The sequence below is a fragment of the Periplaneta americana genome, chromosome 8, assembly GCF_040183065.1.
Source record: "Periplaneta americana isolate PAMFEO1 chromosome 8, P.americana_PAMFEO1_priV1, whole genome shotgun sequence".
Taxonomy (NCBI): Eukaryota; Metazoa; Arthropoda; class Insecta; order Blattodea; family Blattidae; genus Periplaneta; species Periplaneta americana.
In genome coordinates, this window is record NC_091124.1 from 126,003,314 (window position 1) to 126,023,023 (window position 19,710).

At 34.9% G+C, this 19,710-nt stretch overlaps 1 protein-coding gene and 1 non-coding gene across 2 annotated transcripts in view; one reads left to right on the forward strand and one right to left on the reverse strand.

Moving 5' to 3' along the window:
* The window catches only part of LOC138705027 (venom allergen 5-like), a 276,772-nt gene that overhangs the window by 201,524 nt on the left and 55,538 nt on the right, over positions 1-19,710 (reverse strand). The gene's annotated exons all lie outside the window — the stretch shown is intronic.
* TRNAN-GUU (transfer RNA asparagine (anticodon GUU)) lies at positions 15,308-15,379 on the forward strand. The gene has a single exon. It is a non-coding gene; the product is annotated as a tRNA-Asn (tRNA).

Here is a 19,710-nt window from a genome sequence, read left to right on the forward strand (position 1 = left end):
GAATTAAACGCATGTTTTTTCGTCTGTAAAAATGAATTGCATTTTGTGTTCTATATATTTTTAAATTATTGTACAGTGGGTAACTATTAAAAAAAAAAAAATATTTTTTTTTCATTTTAAGGGCATTTATAAACAAGACTCTTTTTTTCGAATTGCATTAAAATCACTTTTCCATCTTCCTTTATATAGGAAGAAAATTTCAATGTTAAACCAATATTTTAAATTCTGATTGCTGTCAAAGTATGAAATATATAAATATAGCCTAGTATTGCTTGAAATTCATATTTAGAACATACAAAATAACCTACTACAATATTTTTAACTTTTGAGACATCATGGTTCAAAATCATAATTTTTGCATGGAATGACTCTTGTGTCTCGTCATAATCGCTCAGTCGTATGCTTTGTCTGAGTGACGTTTAGAAGATCATGGGTGCGGTCCTTGTGGACAGCTAATTGTTTTGTCTTACTATAAAATTGTTTCGGATAAGAGCGACGGATGTTTCAGTTAGTTTACTTTCTTCCTGTCGACTAAATTATTTCCCACGTCCGTGGGATTGTATTTGGCTTGAAGTCGCAAAAAGAACAGTATAATATATATATATATATATATATATATATATATATATATATATATATATATATATATATATATATATGAAGATCCATTTTGCCTTCTTAATGAAAAGAATAAAAAACGTTAATGATAATAAAGAAACAAAAATAAAAAAAAAAACACTCGAGGGCCTAATACTTCGTTTACCAGCCATCTGCTTCTACCCAGCGAAACATGAAATTGACGAGACTGCGGAACAAGGATTCTCGATCTGTGGCGAGGTCTTCCCACAGATAATTTACAGCGGGCTGTATTTACATAAATTAGGAATAATTTCAAATCGTACATTAACGTTCAAACATATCCGACCTACGAATTTATGATCGTGTAAGCGAACTTTCCATCTACGGGATAAGTCAGAGTCAAAGATATTTAAAAAAAAATTACAAACTTTGAAAGAGTTACGCTAGTTTTCAATAGGTGACACCATTATTGGGGCCGTTAAAAATGTGTCAGGGAAAAAGATTATGTAGATTAAGCATAAATTGTTCTCATAACTGACAATATCAGCGGTTTCCAGCTGTTGTGTTACAATCAGCAGAGTGGGATGAAAAATTGAATTCTATAATGCGGGTATATTTATCTGCGATTGGTAACAGTGACTATTATCTTCGCCATCTATTCATATAAATAATAACTAAAAAAATCACGCTTACACCAACAAATTATCGATCACTATAGATTAGTAAGGTCAAATATCTTTGAATGTCAGTGTACAACTTAATTTGCAGTGATAACAGAAAAGCATTGCTTTTATCGGATCAAAAGTACCAGAAATAAAATGGTGATAAATTGCAAATTATAGAACACCTAAATTAATTCTATTACTTAGGCTGCAATCCCTCTTACACTCCTCCAAGAGACATAGAAAATAAAGTGGCAACATTTCAATAGTTGACAGGCACAGTGAACCAAATTACAGTATGTAGAAAAGAGCTATTGGACACAGTTTTAAAATCCTACAAAACACCAGCACTACCAACACCATTATATGGCTCCGGGACTTGAATACGTTTATCATAACAATTAAGAAGAATTGAAGCTGCAGAGTCAAGACTGTTAGCACATTTAGCAGTACATTCACTATTAGAACACATACCAAATAAAGAAATTCGTCAAAAATTGGACATTGAAAATGTTATCAGTAAAATTCATACATGTAAATTTAATTGGAAGAATCATATAAAAAGAATGGTTTCAGATGGAATCCATATTACACAATACAAGGCAAACGAACAAGATGACTTAAAAAGTGCTGGATATGACAAGTAGTTTTAATCTTGAAGAAGGAGAACGCCGATCGCTCTGAACCATGAAGCTATCGATGACAGATTATTATTTTATAATGTATGAGTTGCAACTGAAACGATAAAATGTATTTGAATCGATGGTTACAGAAAGGGCTTAAGTCCACTTTTTATGAAAACGAGTGAAGACCAATTTTCATGACCTCTGAAGATAGGCCCATCGATGAGCACAGAAAGGAAACTCAGTCCAGCATTTCTAATGTCTGATATTCTACGTTTTTTTCCCGTTGAGTGCAGAAAGGTCTGCAGTCCAGGACTGGGGTACCTTTCTGCAAATAGATGTTGGCAAACGTGTATACATACGGTATAATATTAAGGACCAATCTTTTTCTTAGAATTAATGTTCTGTTTCATTGTTGATATTTTTGTTAATTTAACTTTTTATTCTATTTCAGTAACTGATCACGTGATTAGTGTACAAAGTCGGCCAGAAGTCACGATCGTATATTGTTGACATTGAAATAAAACATTTTTCCTAAGCGAAAACTAATTAAAAGCCATTCCTAGGCTGAGAGGGATATTTTTCTTCTTCATATACTGTTTGTGGCAATAGTTTGTCACTTTTCTGATAGAGTGAGTGAATTTTTATGTTTTGGTTACAAGTCAGATTTTTTTCCTTCGCGCGCGTTTTTTTAGTTGATTGTTGTTGATTAAAACGTTGTGTTGTCTTTATGTTGTAATAAGCAATGGCGGATACAACAAAATAATGCGATTGAGGAACGCCTCATCGTTAGTTTGTGCGTTCATGAAAACCAACGAACTGGTGAAACGTACGCTCTTGGACTCAATGGCTTATTCCGGAAATTGACAGAGATGGTCTTCCTAACATCATCGTTCTTCAACAGGATGGAACCGCAGGCATTTCTGGACTCCAATTCGGGAATGATTAAGCACCAGCTTTCCATCGTGGAGGAGGTGGACCTCCCATTTGGCCTCCAAGAAGCTCCGACCTCACGACGTGCGGCAACTGGCTGTGGTCCTAGTTAAAAGCAAATCTTGGAAGGACTCGGATGAATTCTGTTGAACAATTGAAGAGAGAGATTCTCCGAATGTTCAGTACGATCACTCCCGAAATCCTCAGACGGACAAGCAGACACGCTGGCGGCGCATGCAACTGTGCATGGCAAATAATGATGCGCATATCGAAATATTAGACGTTTGGCAATGACACCAATAGTCCCACGTAAGTTTCTTTTTATATTTCCATCCATTACTATTGGCGAGTTAAGTAAATAGCGTTTTTAATTAGCTTGTGGCATTTTATTAATTTATTATTTCATAAAGTAACATATAACAAATCCGATCGTGACTTATTGGTTGCGCTGTAAAAGTGCAAACATGGTATGTAGTTATGATAGCAACGAAGAAGTAATAGTGAATACCTAATTGTAAAAGAGGCATTTCTAATCCATGTGAATATAAAAGAAATAAGATAAAAGTTGCTAAATCGAAGGAGCTAGAACATACGAACTATGCAGGTAAAATAGTGCCTGCTAAGACCGTTAGTGAGTCATGTAATTGTCGATGAACTGTTGTAAAAATGTTTTAAAAACTATGTTAAGGATAGATTTAATTTTAAAGAACATACTTGAATATACTTCTTAGTGCATATTTCATGTACTTTTACTAACATCATTAATTAACTAACCAGTTAAAACTGTTAATGTCTGTTGATTGCAGAAGTCCAAGAGTTAAAAAAATTAATAACACACAAACTGTAAGTGAAATTTGTTCATTTAATGATTAATTAGTGAGCATATTTGTATACTTTTAAAGAAATAACAACCAAGTTATTTTAATATGACCCAGAAAATGCTAAACACTTTTTTTCATTTTCCCCAAAGTAGGTTTTCTGGACTTAAGTCCTTTCTACAATCATCGAGTCATTTAATTCCAATTTTATTACAATGTTATCGCCTCTGAAAAGTCTCAGGAATTTATATCGATACAATAGATAAAGAATTGCCATTGCTATATATAACAAAAGAACAGAAGTAAATAATATTGCCTGAAGGAGAAGTATATTTCCTGCAGAAAATGCTTATTATTATTATTATTATTATTATTATTATTATTATTATTATTATTATTGTTGTTGTTGTTAGTATATGACATCAATTCCCACTGGTAGGAACGGGATTTGATAGTCTTTAGATCCAATATAGTTTACATAATACCTTGGATTTTGTAGTAGATATCACTCGTGGAAGAGTCTTCTCTATTCGAATGCCTGTAGGACCGACACTATTGATTAAAAGCAATTAATTTCATATGTCCTCTCTACAGAATTTCCTTTGACATACAAATCGAAGCTTTCTTCTCACCTTTAAAGCAAAATACTAAGCACAACATCGAGATACACAAACAGACTCGCTGTTCTAGCCTCCAATACAACACTGAGGTCACCGCGCAAGTTGTAAATAATCTCTATACTCAAAACAATAAACGGTGAGGTACCAAAGATCAAAGATGGCTGACACTTCAATTCTACAAACCTTGAACCTAAAGTACTAATATTACTAAGTAAATGTTCATGGCTTAAGAAAGTGAAGTGATGAAAACAGTAACTTAACATACAACTCGCTATATAAAGAAACAGTATATTTCCGCTACATACAGAGGGTCCCAAAATGGTCTTTACAAATTTGATGGCTAATAACTTGAAAACTGAAAGTGATAGAAAGATGCGATTATTGTACACTTGACACACTTGATGTTTTGGTAGCCACATTACAAACATCAATGTGTACTCCATTCGTAACACGCAGGATATCAAGTTGGTACTCCACTTCCGGTCAGATCCGGCCCAGCATTTCCGCATAAACCTGCGCAACCGTAGCGATTAAGTGAACACGATGGTCCTGGAGCAAAAAACCGCACCTTACTATCTCTTTCCGTTTCCAAGTTATTAGCCATCAAAATTGTAAAGATAATTTTGAGACACCATGTATTATGTTATATTATGATCGCAATGTAAAATGTAAACACAATATGGCATCTGAATAAAACTGACAAATTTAATTTAGAGTAGCTTGCTTCGCCTGACTAATATCTCAAATTGTGTCGACATAACAGTTACAAAATGGCTAACTATCGTGATATCTTTAACATAGGTGTATTTGAGAAAGTGTTGCCATTAGTAAAGTGAACTCTAGCAGTCATAAAAAACTAAATTTATACAGGTGATCAAGTAATGGAGGAAAAATGTTGAAGTTGCAACTTAGTACTTCACATTACATTGTACCGTACCGTAATGTCCCATAACTATGGTCCAGGCACCCAACTATGGTCCAAAACGCATTATGTACTACTTAGTCCCCCAAGAGTTCGATGTTTGCCATTTAAGGCGCCAATGTGATGGAATTATGTTCCCCATAGATGCTTCTATCTACCATTACACGTGGCAATGATATTAATGCTTAACAAGGTCAGTGTGCATCGTTCTATTGAATGTGTGAAGACACGAAATCATTCAGTTTGTGTTTGTCTGTTTTATTAAGCTCTCCTCTGTAGAACTGGTAAATTATAGATATATGATTGTTTGTACAATTAAACCTGGCTATATAGTGTTTACTTTCACATAATAATTACACTGGCAGAGGTTAAGGACTCTGCGTGAAAAATGTTTAGCCTCAAGCCTACAAGTCAGTCCTCAACTATGTACCACAATTTTTCGTGGACCATAGTTGTATTTCATTTTGAAATATTTGTTTTAATGAAATGTGAACAATTTGATTATTTACTTCTGCAAATACGGAATCTCAGTATATTCTAAAACACCATTTTACCTTATAGTCCAGTAAATAAAGAAACAGGCTGTTCCAGCATCAATGGTGCTAGCGCGAAAAATGGTCCGGTAAAACGAAAACATCAGGGTAGAAGGATCACAACCCTCCCTGTAAGTGACTATGAGAGTGATGAAATTGAATTGGATACAGATTATGATGTTTCCGGTGTACTCTCCATATCTATAGACAGTGAGTCAAATGTGGAAAAGAAGACGAAATCTCTTAAAATAATGCTAAAGGCACATAGTTATATGGTAGTTACTTATGAGGAGGAATTGTGGCCAGGGAAAATTTTGTAAGTGAAGAACAATGGAGCTGTTGTTTCATGTATAGTGAGAAGCGGCAATTGCTGAGGTGGCGAGAAATGGAAGGCATTTTATTCTATAGAAAGGAAAACATAATAAAACAAATTGAAGACCCCATATGCGTCTCGAAAAAGAGAGATCTATTTTCAATTTCAGAATTACAAGAGAAGTGGAGATTCAAAGGATAGAAATAAGCCTACTGAATATAGTTCTCAGTATGGTAAATAAACATTACCAGTGAATTTATGTGCATAATATTTTGCTAAGAATGTGTTAGTTTATTTTGATACCGTACTTTTGTTCTTTAATATACATTCACCGGCAAAAAAAAATCGGGCCAACTACAATTTTATTTAACATTTTTGAAAATTGTAGGATTTTTTAAATAATTGTAGATGTGCTGAGATTAATTTAGTTATTCATTTATTTTGTGATACATAAAAATGTAATACTGACTACCTAATAGCCAACAATGATCTGAAAAGGAGATTCGTTCTTCTTGCTATATTGTGTCTAAACTTCTCGGACTCATTTCAAGCTATGCTGAAGAAGTCTACAGACAGGTAAGCTCTCTTGAGGCAATATTAGAGTACTTCATTGTATGCAAATGTCACTAAGTTCTACCGATTCAGCAAAATGGTTGCATTGATAGAAGATGGGAATAGTCAGCGTTATGTGGCTGCAGTACTTGGGACCAGAAGAGTCTTCCAGAAAATAAGACAAGTTAACGTGAGTGAGAGAACTGTAAGCAGACGTCTGGACGAATGTGGGCTGAATTCCAGAAGAACCAGCTAAAGGCCCAGAATTGCTCCAGCAACATCGTTGAACATTTGAAAGAAAATTGAAACAATTTGTAAGTTTTTACACCTTTTAATTATATCCATTGTTTGGCGTTGAAAATAATAGCGCAAGTGATAATAAAAGAGAGTTTTTTCTGGGAAGCAATGTTTTCTTCATTTCATAATGGGTTTTCTGATTCTTACCTCATAAAAAATTTGAGAAATTTTAGATGGCCCGGTATTTTTGCCGGTGAGTGTAGTTGTTCATTATTGCAGGAAAATTACTTTCAGATTTCACTTGTTTATTGTGTTTGTGCAATGGTTACTAATAAAAAGAATCCATGTACTTTTCATTTATTTTTAATATTTCTGTGCTAGATTATGTTTCTACCCTTAAATTAGAAACTCAGTGTATTGATTTACGAATAATTACAGCTCCAGCTATAGTCCATTCATGCTTTCAAGCATGAATATATGAGTGGACCATAGTTGGGCAACTCAGAATACAACTATGTACCAATGCTTATTATTTTTTTAACACTTGTAGTTAAATAATTTCAAACACATATATCAATATTTATTTAATATACACTTACAAGAGTCCGAAGCCAAAATTTCACTTAATCTGGATGAATAGTATTGAATATACAAAGAAAAATGTGACAAATGTGGACCATAGTTAGGGGAAACTACGGTACCTAAAGTTGCTATGGTAACCTGAACATTAGGCTTACTACAGTACCTGCATTTAGACAATTGAGCGTTGTGGTTGTGGTTGTGGAAATGAGAATTTCACATTTTGTGCGTTAGGAAATGGATCATACAAAGTACAGAGGGAACGGGTTGATCGGCAACAAACAACGTGCATTGAAGTAGGACAATTTGCTAGTTTCCTCACTACTGTATCCTAGCCAGTACTGCCCATAGGACAAAAAGGCAGTTGTTTCTGGCCGGATTTATGTGAAAGGAACGCAAAAATTATGTTTTAATTCCGGGAAATTCAAGAGTTTTTAAAGACTAAATAAATGGTTAAGTCTGTCCGTATACACAGTTATGACCAAAACAAATTAACAACATTAAGGAGTTGAATCACTGCTTGTACATAACAATAAAAGCTTTCTTCAATAGTAAGTTAGGGTATTTAGGAAAATATTTGGGTCTAAGAGGGATGAAGTTACAGGAGAATGGAGGAAGTTACACAACAAGAACTACACGCATTGTATTCTTCTCCTAACATAATTAGGAACATTAAAACCAGAAGTTTGAGATGGGCAGGGCATGTAGCACGTATGGATGAATTCACAAATGCGTATAGAGTGTTAGTTGGGAGACATGAGGAGAAAAGATCTTTGGGGAGGCCGGGATGTAGATGGGAGGAGAATATTAAAATGGATTTGAGAGAGGTGGGATATGATGCTAGGGACTTCATTAATCTTGCTCAGGATAGGGACCGGTGGCGGGCTTATGTGAAGGCGGCAATGAACCTCCGGGTTCCTTAAAAGCCATTTGTAAGTAGTAAGTACGTATTTGTAGCCGTCGTTTGTGATCCTGTGATTACAACCCTGGCCGTTGAATTCGAGGTTCGGGGTTCCAACTCGGGCAAGGACGAGGAGTGTAAAGACGATAAAATATAAGTGTGGCTTCCTCCGTCAGGGAAACAAAGCTGAGAGGCTCAGGTCATAGTATTGCGGCTCATAAAATAACTAGAAAAGAGAATAATTTATGTCCATATATTGTTTTGCTCTGCCGTCCTCGGTGCTGTGGCGGCTGGCGTACTAACAAAGGACACGAGCTTTTCAATAATTTATATTAAGTGTTCTGTCTATAATCTATTTTAATTTGAAGATTGACTTACGACAATTCAAACGTTTTAAAATGTAAATTGTTTTGTATAGAGGACGAACATTTACAACATTACGCCATCTTAAGTTCCTATGCCATGTGTTATCCTTACGAACATCTATTTTCATGATAATGCTAATAATATACAATAATACTAGTAAATACATTGGATTATTTTACCATTAACACAAAATTATTATTTTTAACTATTCTCATATTGGTTTGATGAAGATTGTTGCATGGTAGTAGAAGAAAGAAACAAGCAAAATTGAAATTCTTACAGGATGAAGTTGAGGAGAATACAGATAAATTATTTCAATGAAAGACGGGAAGCAAGTGGTAAACTTAGATTTAAAAAGAAAGGTTACTTGAAGGAAAAACTGAATGAGGTAGAAATAAATAGTAAGAATAAAAACATTCGAGATTTATATAAGAGTATAAAGGAACTTAAGAACGGACATCAGGCAGATCAAGGATGAGACTTTCATTCAATCCTGAACAAGCCAGATAGAAATGATCGGGACGAAATTCAAGTACACACTGCTGAGCCATTTATACCCGAACCCACACTTTCAGAAGTCGAAATTGCGATACAAAATCTGAGAAAGTACAAGTCTCCAGTTATCGATCAAATTCCAGCAGAATTAATACAAGAGGGTGGAAGCGCGTTATCTATCGAAATTTATAAACTTGTACTTGCAATTTGGGAAAAGGAAATTGTACCAGAACAATGGAAGTAGTCCATAATTGTACCTATTTTTAAGAAGGAGATCAAGATTAACTGTGGTAACCTTCGAGGAATATCACTTTTCTTGACGTCATACAAAATTTTGTCCAATATTCTTTTGAGAAGAGTAACTCCGTACGTACATGAAATTATTGGGCATCATCATTGTGGTTTTAGGCGTAATAGATCGACTATTGATCAGATTTTTTTGTATTCGATAGATATTGGAGAAGAAATGGGAGAATAAGAGTACAGTACATAAGTGATTCATAGGTTTAAAAAAAGGCATATGACTCAGTTAAGAGAGAAGTTTTATATAATATTCTTATTGAATTTGGTACTCCCAAGAACTAGTTCGATTAATTAAAATGTGTCTCATTGAAACTTACAGCAGAGTCCGTATAGGCCAATTTGTATCTGATGCTTTTCCATTTCACTGCGGGCTAAAGCAAGGGGATGCACTATCACCTTTACTTTTTTACTTCGGAGCAGAATATACCATTAGGAATGTTCAGGATAACAGACAGGGTTTGGAATTGAACTGGTTACATCAGCTTCTTGTCTATGCGGATGACGTGAATATGTTAGGAGAAAATTCACAAACAATTAGAGAAAAGACGGGAATTTTACTTGAAGCAAGTAAAGCTGTAGGTTTGGAAATAAATCCCGAAAAAACAAAGTATATGATTATGTCTCGCGACCAGAATATTGTACGAAATGGAAACATAAAAATTGGAGATTTATCCTTCGAAGAGGTGGAAAAATTCAAATATCTTGGAGCAACAGTAACAAATATAAATGACACTCGGGAGGAAATTAAACGCAGAATAAATATGGGAAATGCCTCTTTTTATTCGGTTGAGAAGCTCTTGTCATCTAGTCTGCTGTCAAAAAAATTTGAAAGTTAGAATTTATAAAACACTTATATTACCGGTTGTTCTGTATGGTTTTGAAACTTTAACTCTAACCAGAGCGGGTAGAAGAGAAAGTGACGATACTTCCACTAGTCCAGCGGTTCGTCACAGAGCGGCGCTCGCTCTGCTTTCTGTTCTCAGTTTCAGGAGCGCTATTCGAGTCAATGCAGATGTTTTTAAAATACCCACTAGATAAAAGTATATTATAGTTTATCACAACATTTTACTTATTTAAAAAATGTAATACTACTACATTAACTACGCTTGAGTTATATCATTCACTCCTGAATCGTAAGTACGAGTATAATAATCAACAGTAAACTGGAACATTCTGTCAGCTTCAGAGAGAAGAACGCAAAAAAAAAAGTACAGCTTCGCAAAACTGAACATTTTTGTGTTGTTGTAAGTACATTTTGACACAAAATTATAGTTTTCGATGTACAAGAAAGTATAATACAATATATCAAATGGGACATTATATTTTCACCAATACTTTTTTACTACTGCCAGAGCGGGTAGAAGACGTTACTTCCTCTAGTTCAGTGGATCGTAGCCGAGTGGCGCTAGCCCTATTTTCAGTGCCCAGTTTCAAGATCGCTATTCAAGTGAATGAAAAAGGTTTTTAAAAATAACCCATTAGATAAGAATGTATTGTAAAGTACTTAGTTAGGCCTACAATATTTTACTTCTTTAAAAATGTAATATTACTATATTAACAAATTGTGAGTTATATAACACAACCTTGAATAGTAAATATAATAATTAACCGAAAAATGGAACATTGTGTCGGCTTCAGCCAGAAATACGCAAAAAAAAGTACAGCATCGCAAAACTGAAAATTTTTATGGCATTATAAAGTACGCATTGACATGAAATTATAGTTTTTATACACAAGAAAGATTGTAATATAATAGAGGAGACACTTTATCTTCACCAATAGTTTTTATCTACTATTTAGTCATTAGTTGCAGTTGTATCTGGTTTATACGTAATTCAGGAGAACAAAAAATATTACGTGCAACTTAGACTCATAAATTAAGCTTCGATATTATATCTATGCTAATGTAAGTTTTGATCTTTTGAAATACCTAGGTTATTTTGTGTTTTGTAAAATTAAAACAATTTGGTAGCACTGTATTAAGTAGTTGTATGCTACTTATTGGAGAATATTAAATTAACGACTTTTCCATGAGGTCTATTACTTTCTCATATGCTCGATTAGAAATCTCTTATGATGTGGAAACGTAATAAACAACTGTAATAAAATTGTAAACCAGATTAAGTTCTAGCCTAGATGCAAAGTAGAATTATACTGTACTTTTGTTACCGAAATAACTTTTACGTTAATTACGGCTAAAGTGCTATTATTAAAAACAAAATAATTAATAATTAAACATGCATATTTAATGAAGTAGAAGCTAGGTGCTTGGATTCAATTAGGAGTTCACAATTAGCACTTTAATACAGCACATTTTTAACCGGCACATAGATTGAAAAATCTTCACATGTAGAAAGTCTATGGTAATCATCACAAGATAATCATTTTCTAATTCCAAAATATCGCTCTAGAGGATCCTAGTTAATTTTTTTTCTGTCTGAAAATATTTAAATCTGCTATCCCACAAGAATTAATATATTTCGCTAGTGCTCTGAATTGTCACTCTAAATAATTCAAGGGTTCTTTCTTAGGCAAACGTGTTCTTTATATTGTCAATTACGTGTCATATATTTTCTAAAATCGTGTAATGCTAGAATCCTTTGTACAGGGCAGACGAGGGAGTCTTTGAGTTCAACGTATCTGCAAGGTCGTTCATTCACCTTTGAATTCTTTTGTATTTTCACTTTCCTCGAACCCATCACAGTTTATGACTCTAAAAAATGTATTGATTTTGAAAAACTCACACTAAACAGCTGAAATGCTGGTCTGGAGTTCATTCACTGGAAGGAATTACGGTCAATGTAACTAGATATAATTTTGGGCATTCATGTGTGGAGTAATGGTACATAAATGCATACAAGCGCATGATCAACTAAGGTGTTCTTCTGATTTTCGGGTGTCACATCCAATTATTTTTTACTCGGATATTTAACGATGCTGTATCAACTGCTGGATTATTTAGCGTCAATGGAATTGGTCATAGCCAGATGGTACTTGGTAAGGATACATTGTTATGAGAACGGATTGATGTCCTCTTCGTTGGATATTTTCTCTTCTTTTCTTCTTTTAAGATATCGAGGCAAGTTTGGGAAAATATGTGTTATAGCATACGGTTTTGGTCGCCAGTTCTTGCGTGGAAGTCCTACCTCTTTACTGGCAATAATAAATTTATCGGCTCTTACAATCAAAAGTCGCCCTCGGTAGCGCAGTTGATATAGCGCTTGCTTTCAATGCTAGAGGTTGCGGGTTCGATCCCGGCCGAGATCGATGGCATTTAAGTGTGTTTAAATGCGACAGTCTCATGCCAGTAGATTTAATGGCATGTAAAAAAAAACTCCTGTGGGACAAAATTCCGACACACCGGCGAAGCTGATATGACCTCTGCAGTTGCGAGCGTCATTAAATAAATCATAATTTTAAAAAATCACAATGAAAACCGCATAAAAATGGATATCACAGATATAAGAACGAGCATACAGTTTTCTGTGTTCGTGGAATTGCTCTACACCACTTCTGAAAAATAGTCTAGTCTATGGATGGATAAAAGAAAGTCTCTTCCTTACAGATTATAGAGTATCTATAATCGGATTTACATCAAGAACAAAACAATTAGGCTTATTACTACTCACTCACATAAACGGCATAATAAAAATCACCCGAACACCACAAGAAATATCTTCTTAATTCCATAGCAGAACGAGTTCTACATGCTCTGTCCACAGTATTAAGAGGAAAACTGCAATCTTAGAACGATCGCCACGCCAATGTTTCGCTCAGTTGCCGCGGCGACACTAGGGGGTTTAAAAGTCCCATTAGACCCTTGCCGAGTTACCACACTTTCTATTCTAAACGCTCTGTTCTCACTTTGAGAGAGGAACAGAGATTAAGGGTGTTTGAGAATAAGGTTCTTAGGAAACTATTTGGGGCTAAGAGGGATGAAGTTACAGGAGAATGGAGAAAGTTACACAACGCAAAACTACACGTATTGTTTTCTTCACCTGACATAATTAGGAACTTTAAATCCAGACGTTTTGATGGGTAGGGCATGTAGCACGAATGGGTGAATCCAGAAATGCATGTAGAGTATTAGTTGGGAGACTGTAGGGGAAAAGACCTTTGGGGAGGCCGAGACGTATTTGGGAGAATAATATAAAATGGATTTGAGAGAGGTAGGATATGATGATAGAGACTGGATTAATCTTTCACAGGATAGGGACCGATGGCGGGCTTATGTGAGGGCGGCAATGAACCTGTGTGTTCCTTAAAAGCCATTTTTAAATAAGTAAGCAAGTAACTATTCTCGTATTAGACTCATTATTGAATTATCTGTTATTATAACCCCAACTTAATATGTGTTACGTTAAGAAGTGTAATTGAAATTATCGGTAATACAATTATAAAACAATATTAGCTAATTAATTAATTTACATTATTTTGCCCCTAGCGCAATGATCTCTGTATCTGACAGTGTCATTTGAGGGGGTCAGAAGCAAAGGTGTATATGTAAGTTATTTTTGAGAAAATGTGGTTGAAAGTAGACTAGTTAAGCTTTCGTAAATTCTGTGAAATTTTTTATTCAATTTTAATGTATGATGTGATTAACACTAAAATTGTAGGTGCTTTAGTTGGCCCTGGATGCACATAACTCATGTTCTTATAAATGTCACTTGTACCTCTTTGGTTCTGACCGCAGAATTTTAATTGGACTTCAGTATTAATCTCATACATATATGATACAATAGTAGCCTAATTATTGTTTAAAACAAATTAAAATCAGACTCTCAGGAAGCTTCCACCGTATATAGTCCATACTACAGAACGTCCATAAGGTCAAAATGTCCATACGGTGAAAATTCCCATAGGACAGAAAGGCCATATGATAAAACGTCCATAAGGTCAAAATGTCCATAGTGTCAAACGTCCATAATGTCCAAGTTCAAAGGAAAATTATGCTTGAATAGAACACAATAAATTTTATTCAATAACCCGTACAAATAAGTTATTAATCATCGGGAACCGGAGCCCCACTTTTAAGATAGTAAGTAATACTTTTAAGATTTAAGAGAATTTCTCCTTTTTCTTTGTACCTGTTGTAGTGTCTCACAGTCTGGAGAATTTGTCTTTGATTCGTCAAATACGTTTCATTCCCGGCTCTTTAATTTGTGTATGTCTTACTTTTGCTTGCAATATTTGTGTCCAAATTCCATTTTCTTCGCGCTTTAGGCACTGTATAATTCGCCAAGTGGATGGATGTACAGCCATCACGCGTTGAAGAGGATTGTGCCAGTCTTCTACCGCGTTGTTTGTGTGCTGCATGCAAAGACGTTGTAGTTATATATCTAGACACACAATTGGCGCTGGTATCGTGTACAAATTTGAAACCTCTCGCGCAGGTTCGCGCGACGCCATGTTTGGGGAGCACGAATGATTGTTTCCATAAAGCATTCGGAGTTTAGAAAATACCATTGGATATATAGGCGTTTTCTTAGTGGATTTCCTCCTTCACTGTAATATAACTAAACTTATTTACGTATTTTCTAACGTATAATATAAAATAACAGAAGTAAATCTAAATATTGTAACTAACCATTGTTTTAAATAAGAACGCCTTATGCAAATTAAGCTTTCAGGAATAACTTCCTGTAAAGTTAATTTGAATAATTTCGAGGGAAAAATTATTCAAAGTAACTTTACAGGGAGTTATTCTGAAAGCTTAATTTGCATAATACACGTCACTGTACGTAACAGAAAACCACAATTTAAAGTCACACAGAGTTAGTGTGCACTCAAATGTTGGTTGCTTGACGGTTGTCAGCCCACTTTGAGGTCTGTGGATATAGAGGAAAAAATTGGATCGGTGTCGGGTAGAGTTCCCGGGTAGCTCAGTGGGAGAGCGTTGGTACGTTAAACCAAAGGTCCCGGGTTCGATACCCGGCCCGGGAACAATTTTCCCTCAAAATTATTCAAGAACGCCTTATATTGCTCATAAATATACTTATTAGGTTATTTCTATTTCCTAAGACCGAATGCATGGAATATTTTTACTTATGTTATTTTATATACGTTAGAAAATATGTAAATAATTTATTTAAATTATATTACAAAGAGAGGGATGTCCGCTAAAAATGTCTATATACCCAATGGTATTTTCCAAACATCTCACGCACTGTAATAATAATCCTCAGTCTTTTGAGAATCAGAGGTGATATGACTCTTCTACTGCAGACATTGATTGCAATTTCCTCATTCTTACATCATTCTCAATGACACAATATTGTCAAAATGTGATTGTATTCATTACTGGCTTAGTTGTTAAATCGTTAAGAAAAATATGGTGTAATAAATATAAATACTCAATTTATGGTACGTAGCCTACCAGCAGTAAACAAAAACTCTTTTATTTTTTTAACGAAAGAATAATAGGAGTCTTGTCATACCATCATCTGAGATACAGAAATAGAAATATGCCATTTAAGTGAAAGAGCGATTATACAGATGTTGACAGTTCAATGGCATATTATCACCCACTCTTACATCGTGTGAAAACAATGTGCTCTAGAAGTAGAACGCTTGTACAATCTTCCTACACTTATAGGAACATATGTTAGAAAATGGATCCCAGATCCCTCCCGAGAATCATATTTTAAACTTGTTAAACTGACCATAAAAGTACATAAAGATCTACTGACGTAGCTCAGTGGGCTAAGGACTGTCGGTCCGGAGTCGCGCTCGGTCGCGGTTTCGATTCCTGCTGATTTCCCGGTTGGATTTTTTCTTATATCCCCAACCGTAAGGTGAATATCAGGTAATCTATGGCGGATCCTTGGCCTCGTCTCGCCAAATATCATCTCGCTATCATCAATACCATCCATGCTAAATAATCTAGCAGTTGATACAGCGTCATTAAATAACCAAACAAAAGAAAGTACTACATAAAGAGCAGATGTTAGCACACAGCTTAAGGTTACCAGTACAACACGACTTTACATAAAAATGTTGTAAGACAATATTTAACGGAGTCAATAATAATAATAATAATAATAATAATAATAATAATGAATCAATAGGCAAGATGTTTTGTACACTAGGCCTGAGTTCTATTATGTGACTAATTGACTAATTCATGCATGTGACGTTTATTTCATACTACAGCTGTGATAATAAGCTATTGCACGGTAGGCCTACTTATATTTCGAACTAAAACATTAGGTACGTGTTTCTATTTTACAGGTGTAGGCATATATTATGCGATATGGAAGCGAATAAATATTAATTGTTCATTTCTCGTCCATATCAAAGCAAACATGTTTAGAGGCAGTGTTTTGTTAATAATAGTTAATACTAATAATTTTCTTTTCATCTGAACTATTAGTACAGTATACATTTGTATTTCTGTTCGCTCTATATGTTGTCAAATAACCATACTACATCTTTAGTTACGGTATCATAAGTGTTACAGTCTTCTTTCGTTTCATGTCAAACTAACGGTAACTAAGCTTGATTATTTCTTTAATGTGGTCGCTTTAAATGTTAATAAGATTGTTTTAATTTATCCATTCAGATTGATTTATAAGAGACACCAAACATATACATTAAACATTCAGTATTGTATAGTGCAGCCGTCTGCTAGCCGGTGCTTCTCCCAAAGCATGGCGGCGGACGCAAGCTTCAATTTGTCCCTACTCTAAACTTCTGCGCAGTCTCGGCTGTAGGGGCTCGGCTGCATGCCTTTCAGGCTTGGGAGCTTCATGTTCCTGTATCGCCAATACCTATATTTTTGTCCTATCTCTATTAAAGTCATGATGTTGGTACAGGTATCCACGAAAAGAAAGAAGTGGCTTCCAGAATGATATTTTTTATTTGCATATGCCATTCTACGATCAATTCCTAATACATTAGGAGGGGTAATTGCTCTAGCAATATCTATTGCAATTCTCTTTATTATACCCATAGGGGAGAGTCGGGTAGTATCGGACATCGGGTAGTATCGGACAGTGCGTTTCTTTCATCTACCACACGATGATAGTATCTGATTGACATGGTTACGTTTCTCTATGCGACATCACAGAAACGTAACAATGTCAATCAGGTACTATCATCGTGTGGTAGATGAAAGAAACTCACTGTCCGATATTACCCGATGTCCGATACTACCCGACTCTCTCCTATACAAGTCCCTTCTGTGATGGCACTAACTGAGGATTTCGTTCCGTCTTTAAAAAATTAAGTTCTGATTAGTTCTGCATTTGAAAATTTTTACACAGATTACTATTAACTACCATGGACAATGGATATAGTGTACATTATAGAGCTATGGACGTTATGACCCTGGACATCAGAGTGAAGTGGACATTTTACTACTATGGACATTTTGACTCTGGATATCAGAGTGAAGTGGACATTACAGAACTATGGACATTTTGACTTTGGACGATTTAACATGGACATTTTCAACGTGGACATTATTCCATGGACATTTTGACGTATGGACATTACAATCCTGGACTTTATGTATGATATCCTTCAGGAAATTATAAATGGTTGTACATTTTTATTTTTGACCTGTTGTGGGTATTTACTTTAATTACACTTTTTAACTTAACATGCAATAAATTGTAGTTCTGATAATATATAGTTCATTAATGAGTCTAATATAAAAATAGTTACAAAATAATTTTATGTCGATGGTGAAATAATATAATGCATTATCATGAAAATAGGTGGTCATAAGAATGAAGTATGACAGAACCTGAAGATGTCGTAAGGTGAAAACGTTCGTCTTCTAGGCTATACAAAAAATTTATATTTTAAAATGTTCGACTATACTGTGTTCCATATCTGACAGGCGATGTAAACATTGCCAGAGGCAGAGGTCCCATTCCAGGCTTATCTTAAAGTTGAATAGAGGTAGAACGCTTCAGACCTTCCAACTTCAAGATAAGCGTTGGCTCTGACGTCTGCCATTGGTTGAATAGCAATTATTCTCCTCCTACACTCTGCCGACAATGTTTACATCGCCTGTCAGACATTGTGGAACGAAGTATATTCAATCTTCAAACTAAGATAAATTATAAATGGAACATTTAAAATAAATTCTTGAAAATCATGTAAATTATCGGAGTGAAGATGTCAATAATGATAAATGGACATGAGTTCATCTGGCCTAGGTCAATGGATTATAAAGAATGATGAAGTCCTTAGCATAGTTTCTTCCGAGAGAGAAGTAACACTGTGAGTCTCTTGTTGTAGACTTCAGGCACGTGAAAGAAACCTGTCTCTGAAACAGGATTCCAAGTAAAAATTTGTGCGTCATTGCTAACTTACATCGAAATTTGGAGGTAGCGCTATAAGCCCAAATCAGTGGCTTCTATTCTCCATTTAAGTTGGGCTGATATTTCTACTCACACTCTGCATCATCAATAATGGGCAAGATACTACTGTCCATTTCACAAACGTTCGACTAGTTGACTTTCAATACAAAGTGACAAATTTTATTACTGAAAATGTATACCAGTAAGCTAAGTTTCGAAAGTCTGTACTAAGCGTTTTGTATTTCATTTTTATTGTCGTTTATATATCAATTGGTACATTAAATAGTTACTGAGAGTAGAATACAAATGATTTCTTCACTGCTAGTTGCTACACTACAGCGTACACAATATGACTATCTGCACTGTGTCGCTCCCCTGACTTCTTAATACAAACCAACATTTCTTAATTTAATTAATAATTAGTTTAAAATATTATAGCAACAGAAATAAAATATACTGAAACGAGTAATTTTGTGAAACATCTGTGTGGCTATATTTTATATTCCGTTATGTATTTTATGTAATATTTATTTTCTTGTGTGTAGCTGACTCAGGACAAGAAAAATGGGAAAGAAATGCCTTCCATCCTCTCAACTTGTGTGACATGTCGTATAAGTGCGAATGTATTTTTCCCATCCTTCATCCTTAATTCTTCTTTCCTATTCATCCAAGTGTGTGCAGTTTATTTGTCGTATTTCATTGACGTTTTCATGCTGCTTTCCATTTACTCGTCTCAATCATGAGATCCTTGTTCATTTAACCCCATGATGAAATTTTTTAAATCTTGAATACAAACACAGGTGGAATTTCGTTGTCCAATTATTATTATTCAATTTCTCGTATACTAAGATGTCGGCGCGAGCAACAGGCGAGGAAAAATTAAAATTTTATTGAACTACAGGAAATCGGCGCCGGCAGTCTGTGAGGAGGCAACTTATGAAGGGAACATTCTGGCTCCAGTGT